The 8,387-nt window shown below is 38.7% G+C and overlaps 1 long non-coding RNA gene across 1 annotated transcript; it reads right to left on the bottom strand.

The window, feature by feature from the left end:
• Positions 1-338: 338 nt before the first annotated feature.
• Positions 339-2,109, bottom strand: LOC111576214 (uncharacterized). The gene is made up of 3 exons (XR_002746801.3): positions 1,194-2,109; positions 941-1,064; positions 339-799 (listed from the first exon to the last, which is right to left on the bottom strand). It is a non-coding gene; the product is annotated as an uncharacterized LOC111576214 (long non-coding RNA).
• Positions 2,110-8,387: the final 6,278 nt, after the last annotated feature.

Genomic DNA, 8,387 nt, shown 5'->3' on the forward strand with positions numbered 1-8,387 from the left:
CTAAGATGGAAAAGCTTACATGCTGCAAACCCAACATCAGCCTGTGAAACAATATTTAATCTTTATTTAATTGCTAGTCTTTTACTGAAAATATGATCTCATCATTGTTTAATTTCATTTGCTCAATTTGTTTGCCGAGTTGAAGTTGTTTATGAGAAGAGTTTTAAATTTGCTTTGTTTGTGTAAATGCTAAAATGAGTTGGTATGTAAAATGTAGCAAATTTGTCTACAATAAAATTCAGAGTTCCAATTTTTAACTTATGTATGGAATTTTTTTAACTTAAGTGTTCGATCATACAAAATAAGAGACTAAAAATGGATTCATTCATACACTTTTATTGAGGAACAAAAGTTTGTTTGCTCCAAGACGATTTCTCTTCTTGGACACCAGTTCCCCTGCCTTAGAAAAAAACTCTCTCACAGGGTACAGATGAGGATGGTGTGCATAAAAATTTAAGTGCGAGTTGATACAGGTGTGGATATGTTTTCTGGTTATTTTTCCAATATTGTAATGGATCTTGTGCTCTGGGTGTGTTGGTTTCAGCCAGGTAGCGTTGGACTTCAACTATGGAACCAGCTGTAGTATTCGAGGTCGAGTTGTTCTCCTCAACCTCCAGATCCAGAGGTTTCCAGAGATTGTGCCCTAACAAATATTTTAGAAATAATTCTTTGTTAGTTGTTAGTTTATTATCACATGACAAACTGCAACAGAAATATACAAACAAACACAAAAATATGTGTTTTCAGTCTTTGATGATCATGTTGACCACAGCCTCATCCACTGCTTGCTTGTTAGGAACTGCAAGCAAAACGGAAATATTTTGTTTAAAGCTTCTTAAAGGACTGTAATTTTTACCAACAATATTACAGAGTCACACAAAGCCTTTTGTGTGTAATAAACTATTTTTGGAAATTCAAATTTTTGAGAATTTCAACATACCTGGGGTACCCACACAAGTGTCTGCCAATTCTTCATTGCCATGCCGAGCTCTATAATGCCTCAGCATTGATGAAGTGCTCTTATTGATGTAAGATAGCTCTGTGGAGCAGAGCCGACACTTCACCTACAATAAAATAAGAAGTTAATCTATTTGAAAACAATCAAACCTCTTACAGAAAAGAGTAGAAACATATTTGATTAAAAAAAAAAAAAAATTAACGGTAAACAATGCCCAAAGGAGAAAAAGATTTACCTTATTTGCCGTCAAAAGATCAAAATGATTCCAGACTGGGGAAAACTTCTTCTTATTGGAACGATCCATGAAGTCAGAAGTTGAACAAGGTGAGGGCAAACAGACACAGCAACAATACATGTCAATACAGTTTGTTTCCTTTTAAACACAATTTGGCGCAGCACATCCAATCGACACACTTTCTGTATCGGTCACATGATTTTTTCTTAAAGCGATACACGCACCATACGGGGGTTTCACTCTTGTGTGCTCGGCACAGTGCTGACGCACCAGTGTTGTTCGTCCCATCACTACTTTTAATATTTTCCAGTGACCTCATACGGGCCAGTCAGGGTCGTCCGGCGGGCCGGATGTGGCCCGCGGACCGTAGGATGCCCAGGTCTGATCTAGACGGATGGGTTTGAGTCAGGACGATGAATGGCGAGTTGCAGCGACAGGTGAATGTGGATGGACGCCAGGATGGAGGAAAACGGCACAGGTGAGTATTTCCAGAACGCTGAACAGAACAGGATACTGGAGGTGACGAGAAACCAGGATGAATCGAAGCAGGAGCAGGTGGAACCAGGACTGAAACAAAGGAGGACAAACAGAGTTACCAGGAGAACGAGAACACTGAACTGTGGCTGGAGTAACATTCAGAACTCTGTACTGGCTGTGTCACGATCCGGCGCTGAGAGGTGAGTGTCGTCTGGTTATATTGTGGCGAGAGTGGAGCTTGATTGGCAGATCTCCACCTGCTCCTGCACCAGCTGATGATGATTGTCAATGAGAGACACCTGCTGCTGCAACTGCACTGCTGACAAACCTAAAAAGGAAAAAGAGGCGGAGAAAAGAGGGAGAGGGCACTATCTAGGCCTGGCAGATGCCAGCCTGACGCTTTGAGCTCCACATTCACACGTTCCATTCACCTCTATGTACTGGCAGGACAGGTAACTCAAAACCTTGAACCAAAACTGACACCACTGTGGATGATGGATAAAATCTGTTTTTGAATTAATTGATTCTTTTACAGGAAATAGAAATTATTTTATATTCCTTAGACTGTCATCTTATTACACAGCTCATGTATTTTGGCATATTTTGATGGTATTCATATCCACATCAACTGTATTTAAACAGAGTATTAAATTGTGTACAGTTGTACAGTACATGGACAGTTTACACTTGATATTGCAGCCATCACTGCTTTTTCTGGCTATATTATAAAATGTGTAGGAAAAAGTATATTCATGGTTCCCCTGAGGAGAACCTTACATTTTTTCTGCCACCACTGTGAGACTGACATTTTTGGAATTTAGGGAAATGTGTGTTTAGTGCTAATTAGCATCACCATGCTGACATGCTAAACTGAGATAGTAAATATGGTAAACATTATATTTTCAATGCATCAGAATGTAATTTTTATGTGCATTTTTTTTTGTTTTTATGCAATATATATGCAATATGTGTTGATATATATATATTTTAGAAAAAACAGCTCATTATATGTAGGTCAATATGTAATTGTGGGACTTTTTGTATCATAGTTGGCAGATATCATAGTTGACATTTTTGCTGTTTTCAGTCCTAAAATCAACATGGCCACTTATAACCAAACACCACATGGCATTTTTAGAGAAAGATTCTTCTAAAACATTATATATACAACTGAGTAAAATTTAAAGTTATTTATAAAGATATTGTAGTAAACCTGTTGACATGATAAATCCACACTTGACTCACACACTACCTTATATTAAATAACTCAGAAAGCCTTGGAGTCTTGTCAGTCTTTTCTCCAGGAGGAAATGACATCATGTGAAGCAGGTCATGTGATCTGGAATTAACACACTTCCTTGAGAGGTGTTTTTGTAATGGATAACTTAGTTGTAAGGGATTTCTCAGACACAGATACAATTTGTTATTTTCCATATAAAATTTGATATATTGTCAAAAAAGAAAAATCTGTCATGATTATCTCAACTTAATGAAGTGACCTTATTCAAAAGTTGCTTTGATTGTGTTCTTTTTATTATTGATTGGCTAATTAGAAGGTGGTTGTTATTAAATGTGGACGGTTATTTAGTTGACATTTTAATGATATTCAGGCATTTTTTATTAATGTCATTGTTTCCATACTAAACAGTTAAGGTATTTGTAAAGACATGATCATAATGAACATAAAAAACATTAGGTTTTTTTTTAGTTTTAATAAAAATGTATGCAAGATATATCCCATGGACTTCAAAAGTCCCTCAATTATATATTGACCCATATAGCATGGATACGACATACCAAATGCAAGCTGTAGTCTGTGGTCAAAGCACTGCAGGCTGGTCCACTTGTTCAGAGCGGCAGCCTTCATCATGCTCACCACATTGTCTGTTGTTAACAGACTTGACATCTCTGAACCAGGCAGCAAGCAGCCAAACATTTCTCTCATCCTTGCTGCAACGTTCTCACTTGTATGATCATCCAGTAAAAACCCTGTCACTTTTCTGTGGAAGTCCTCATTAATAAAGCGGATGGTCAGACTTATGTAGGACTCTGACTGGACCACATGTTCGCTGTAGCTGCACCACGTTTGACTTGTGACTGTTTTTCCAGCTTGCACTTGCATTTTTCTTACAGCGTTGAGATGGCAATTCAAGAAAAATACGCATGGAACTTTCTCATATGGCATAACGCTGTGAAAGGCGTTTTTTGCTTTGAATGCCATTCAATTTAAATGGTCGAACAAGTTAGTTGTGTCGCTTGTGTGGCAACAACAATTGCGAGAAACTACCAACAGACTATCTGTTTTTTGGTCCAAATCACCTTTTCTATAGCAGGAATATTTCAGTACACTGATATTGCATTTATTTTTGCAACCAATACTTCCTATTTAGTGCTTTCTCATGTCAACAACCTCCTGTCTTCTAAATAAAATTACAAAAAGAATGGGGCATCCCATAATCTTTAAATGGAAATAAATAATATCAGACAGACTTTGCTCACAGATTAGTCTTGGAAAATGAGAACAGTGTAAGTTTGTAATCGTACTACAGCTTTGCAACTTTGCAGCTTGGTGTGTAATTTGCTTTACTTCACATCACACTTTCTGCGATGAGACTCTTGCTGATCCACACTTTGCAATGTTGATGCTGAAACTGTAAATCGTGCAACCCAACATGTAATTGTTGTAATTGTGAGCATAGTAGGAAGTAAGAAATTAGCACTGCTTTGTCTAAGTACAGCTTTACAGAGCTGTTGGTGCTGTAGACCCTTCCTGTCTTGTAACACACTGTTGCTGGTGTTTCTCTTCTTATTGCAAACTGAAATATAAATGTACACCGCAGACTTGGTCCCACAGAAAGTCTACAAGACATAAAGTTTTACAAAGCATAAATCTAAAAGCTTTGATGTGGTTACTGGTATTCTTTATGCCAGATATACCAAGTATCAGGAGATACTTTAATAAGAGACTGTCAAGGATTTTACCTTTAAAGATTCATCTGATTCAGACTTCACCTGAAATAACCAGGCAGGAAACATTGAAATTATCCTTTTAAGTGCCATCCACACATACACGCATAATGTAGTCGCCACTGCTCAGCCGCCATCTTTGCCCTCTTTACTCCTCGACGTCTCTCTCTCCCCTTGACACGTACCTCTCATTAATTCAGACCTGTCATATCGACACACACACTTACACACACACACACATTCAGGCGTTCGTGGTATCTCAGTAGAGGGTGACAGCTCGGCGTTGAGTGACAGCAGCTCTGTCTGTTGGCTACAGGAAGATCTTCTGCTGCCAACAGTTTTGTAAAGTAACCCTCGACTGTCACTGCGAGAGAGGGAAGGGTCATCTATTCATATGTCTGCCTCCTCAAACTGTAAATCGCTTTCACTGATGTCTTCCCTCATCCATTATTAACTGCTTTTGAATTAATGACAGTCTTTTATTTTGCACATGTGTGATTGTTTGGCATTGCCTTGTCCATCCAGTAGCAATTCCAACCTAGCTCCCCTAACAGCTTTAAAAGCCCAAACAAAAGCTCAGCAAAGTCTTGTTGCACTCAGTTTACTGATATTTCAGAAAACAAAGCAGAGGTCTCGGGACAAAAGTCTTGCAAAATTTGAGAAAACTAAAGGTTCCCTGTGGAATTTTTGACCTCTCGAAATGCTGTGGAGCTGTGTTCTTGTGAATGGGTCCTGGCTTTGTTTGTCTCATGCATGCATATTAATATGTCTATGTGCAGTCCTACATGGTTCTACCAGTGGTGCCATACTGTTCCAGTGATCTACAGGTGGCAGTTACGTGCCAAAATATAGAAAAATGCACCAACAAATGTAAAGAAGAAGACCTGAAGTTAGCAAGGTCGAATGTAAATGAGTGAATAATAAAACTTTCTGTGCCTTTAATGGATGTTGAATGATGAAAGCGTATGACTTGTTTTTTTTTTTTCTTTTACAACAGAAAATAAATGTGAAAATGGAATTTTGCTCCCTGGAGCTAGTTGACTACAAAACTATGTTATCTACAAAATGAATCAAGTACTTGCTCAAAGACACATGACAACTGATCATGTACTGAAACATAAACAGCAGACGGAACAAAACCCAGCTCTGTTTGGTGCCCATTTAAGTACCCCGTCATACACCAACGAAAAATGTCCTTTGGACTTGATTGACTTTAAAATTCCTGCGGCCAAAAGGATCATAAGGCACCCAGTTATAAGGCGCCAAATCAAAATGTGCAGCTAAATCACAAAGACATAAAACACATACTTCTAGTTTATCCTTAAATAACATTTGAGGCCTGAAAGATGAGCTTCAAGTTGAGCATCATTGCCTGCCTACCTTTGTCTGATGTGCAAAAAGTAGCATAGTGAGTGACAGGTATGTCTTCGGGAGTCTCCAACAGCACTTCATCACTAGTAATATAAAGAAAAGTGGGCGATAATTGGGCTCAAAATGTTTTTGAAGTTACTTATTACAGATGTAGAGTCACCACATATTATTAAGGGGAAGATATTGGATCTCACTACAAACTTCCACAAGTCATGGAGCTTTACTTCAATAAAGAAGATCTGTAGACCCGCATTGTGACTCCATTCTGCTTGGTGAAATGAGTTAGTCCTACTGCTGTACTCTCTTCATCATTTCTGCTCCCCAACACTGTCAAAATCATGGCATTTTCAATTTCCAATTAAGTATCTGCCCACATTCCCCCAAGTCAATCAGCCCCTAGACCGCATGCTTTAAATTCATTGTAATACTGGCACTCTCACTTCATCCTTCGCTCCTCCTCAACCAATCTCCACCTTATCTGAGTTGTCCAGGAGGTCTGAACCAGTCTTCATCAGGCATCTGCTAATTTTTCTAAACTATCAGCAGCATCTAGACTGGGCCTCTCTGATGTCACTTTGGATATATACTTCCACATGTGGAAGTATAAATCCAAAGTGATGCTTATTGAACTCTTTGTACATGCAGTTCAACATTAAAGCTAGTTCAGCCCGGGTTTGCACAACTTATTCATACCAAATTGGCAATATGAGTCATTATTTATTCAACTAGTAAATGGTGCTGGAATGTCGTCTTAGTTGATGATAGCTGACCTTAATATTATTACTAGGTATTGGTGTCTAGTAATGTTCTTTAGAGTCATTGTGTGGTTCAACAGCAGTTTCTGTTGAAGTAGTTACAGAACTGGGATGGGGTCCAGAGATTAACCTGTGATAGTAACAGGCCATTCAAGAAATCCTATTCCACTGAGTCTCCTGTATTGTAACAAGTTTTGGTAAAAGCTTTTCCATCATGCTGATTTTTAGCTCCCAGTGACATGCAACCTTGACCCAGATTCCTGAATAAAAAGCTGCATGTTTAAGCCAAATATTCAACTATCCACATCATATTTTCAACGTCACATTGCAAATCTAGACATAACAGGACAAAGAGAACGGCAACAACACCACACAATAGAAAACATTCAGAAGTGCAAGGTACACTGCCAATTATTTTCAGATGTTTGCGGGTAGATTTGTTTCTTTAAGGAGCTCCTTCTATTTTGTGACCTGTGTGTTCATGATGTGGATTTGGACTGAGTTCAAATTTTACTACCAGGACTGTTGAGGATCTCTGGCATCCCCTAGGTGAGAAGAATAAAACTGTGATTTGTAGTCAGAAGTTCTGCCAAGGAAGCCCATAGCTGGAGGGCTCAGAGACTCACAAGACAGACAAGAACATACAGTAAACCGGTCCACCAAACGTCAAAAACACTGCGCTTTTTTTTCTTCATTTGATCTGTTTCACATCAGTCAAAGGAAGAAAAAAATTTAATTGGCCATTTGGAGGCACGAAAAGAAAGTTTGCCTTTGTTGTGAATCTGCATAAGAGTCACCGCCATACATTATCATGAATAATACATCCATATCTCCTCCATAGCCACGGGTGGTAGGGATTAGATAAAGCGCCATAAATAAGCTTCAAAGCCCGCTGTATGCCGTTTTGTTACACCTCGCCATAGAGGCCTTTCCTTTAATCACAAACTTAGCCTTAGCTGGTGGGGCCCTTTTGTTGCGATTGTGCTGGTGTCGCTATTAGTGCAGGGCGGCCCCGTCTGTACACACGTATTCATTTACCTAATTAACACGGAACTCACACTGGGAGTCAAATGAAAGCTACCGTAGGGGAGTCACAGAGAACAAAGCCTGGCGAGGAAGCTCGTCTTCCTACTATTGCCAGCCACTGGATCACTCAGGAAAAAAGCAAAGACGCCCAAACAGGGCTTTGGTTATGTGGTTTATCTAAGAAATATGTGGATGAATTGACACCGTTCTCTGGGAAAACCTTTATTTGCTGTCTGTCAAATGCTTCTTCTGCATTTGATCTATCATAATGGAACAGGATCAAGGTTAAAGTCTTTGTGTTGTTGCTGGAAATAAAAATTATTCAGGCTGAGATTACAAAATGTGTGAGCCAAAGTTTCTCTACAAACTACGTGAATTTATATCTTTATTGATACAATGTATTCATTGGTACTTGTTGTTTTTTGCAGTAAGATATCAGCTAATGTTTGACACTAGCAATACATATAAAATGAAAATCTGCTGTATTGAAATATTAATGTGTTTGCAAATATTGGAACATTTTGTACCAGTGATTCCACCAAAAAGGTCAATAAGTTCCCTTTCCTCAGAATGTCATTTATTTTCCATTCCTCTTGAT

Source organism: Amphiprion ocellaris, chromosome 9 (genome assembly GCF_022539595.1).
Source record: "Amphiprion ocellaris isolate individual 3 ecotype Okinawa chromosome 9, ASM2253959v1, whole genome shotgun sequence".
Lineage (NCBI taxonomy): Eukaryota > Metazoa > Chordata > Actinopteri > Pomacentridae > Amphiprion > Amphiprion ocellaris.